The sequence below is a fragment of the Sinocyclocheilus anshuiensis genome, unplaced genomic scaffold (assembly GCF_001515605.1).
Source record: "Sinocyclocheilus anshuiensis isolate Anshui unplaced genomic scaffold, SAMN03320099.WGS_v1.1 scaffold2905, whole genome shotgun sequence".
NCBI classification, from domain to species: domain Eukaryota; kingdom Metazoa; phylum Chordata; class Actinopteri; order Cypriniformes; family Cyprinidae; genus Sinocyclocheilus; species Sinocyclocheilus anshuiensis.
This window is the reverse complement of record NW_015541048.1, coordinates 131,288-133,147: the sequence shown is the minus strand read 5'-3', so window position 1 is coordinate 133,147 and position 1,860 is coordinate 131,288.

Here is a 1,860-nt window from a genome sequence, read left to right as displayed (position 1 = left end):
TTGGCCACCCACCCAAAAAAACACCAAAAAAAAAAAAAAAAAAAAAACGTCCGAGCAAAGTTCCTCCGATCGACCTGCGCTTTCTGTACAGCGCTCCGGGGTGTCCCCCTGACTCCCTTGTCGAATTTGGGCATGCCTGCACACTTCTAAGAAAATCCCACGTGCAACTTATTTCAATAGGCTTACCATAGTAGTTTTGCGGACACGGCTCAGAAAGGTCCGATCGACCCGAATTCGCTGTCGGTGACTCGTAGGGACCCCATTGAATGCCATACAAAGTTCCGTGACGCTACAACGTCGTTTAAGGGTCAAAAGGTCAAAAAAGGGACCCACGTCCTCTAAACTGCTACACGATTAGTTGGCGAGTGGGACGTCCCCCGTTCAGTTTGGGTCCCATAGCTGCTTTCTAAGACTTTTTAGTATAGCCATACTAAAAAGTCTTGGGAGTGTGGGGCTGAAATCAGGCCTGTGTCTGAGTTTCTCCCATTGACTTGAATGGCAGAGAGGGAGATGGATCAAAAATAATGAAGGTACATCGCTCAGGGGCCCCTGACGCTGCCCCATGTTCAATTTGGGGCTCCTGGGACCCTTCTAAAAAAATCCCACTCTCAGCCTATTTGAAAGGGTTTACCATAGTAACTTTGTGGACACGGCTTAGATAGGTCCGATTGACTCGAGTGCGCCATTTGCGTATCGTCACGGGCCCCTCGAGCAGGCGGAAATGTTTGATGACCCTACGACCTCCTTTAGGGGTCAAAAGTTCAAAAAAGGGACCGCGTGACTGCCAAACTGCTACACGATTAGTTGGCGAGTGGGACGTCTCCCGTTTGGAGACGACAGGTCATAGGACCTCGAAACTTTGCAGTATTTACCATCAGAGGTCCCTGAATTGGCCCCCAAAGTGTGGGGCCCTTAGCTGCTTTCTAAGCCTTTTAAGTACGGCTGAGTGTGAGGCTGAAATCGGGCCTGTGTCTGAGTCTCTCCCATTGACTTGAATGGCAGGGAGAGAGATGGATCAAAAATAATGAAAAATATTTTATTTATTTTTATTTTTTTACAAGAAGAAGAAGAAGAAGGAGAAAAAAAAACTCCTTTAATTAAATTCAGTTTAGCAGATAACCACATCACCAACTAAAGGCAAAGGGGTTCAAAGCAACTCTTTGCACAATATGACATCATAGACAAGGTGAAATAATATTGTAATAATAACAATTATAAAATAATAATAATAATAATAATAGGTAACAACCTAGGCCTTTTTACCTCACAAGGGCATTACTTAAGGAAAATGACCATAGTAACAGAGAGCGAATAGATTTGCAACAGTGTCAACATTGTCGCTAGTTTTGACATAATTGAGGAAAAGAAAAAGTCAAATATTGAAATGAAATTTAGAGAGAAAAAATCTGAACATATTAAGATTGACACGGAAATTAAAGAAAATAGCAATTACAAGAAAAGAAAAGAAAATTTCAAATAGTATCGCCGTTATTAGAAGTTTTTAACAGGTGATTGAAAAGAGGCCTCCAGGAAGCATCAAACTGATCTATATTTCCAGAAATACTATATCTAAGTCTTTCCACATGCAGGGTGGAGGAGAGTTCTGACAACCAAGTTTTGAATAGTGGCTTCGACTTTTTCTTCCACACGCAAAGAATAGATTTTTTTGCAATCATCATACCATACTGTATAGGCAGTCGGAAAGCATGGCTAAGACGCTGCAAGGAAGCTGACCAGCCAAGAACAGCAGTCGCAGGATCTAAAGGAAGCTCACATGCATAAGCATCAGAGAGAAATTGAAAAACTTCTGACCAAAATTCACAGAGTTTTGGGCATGCCCAGAAAAGATGACCAAGAGAG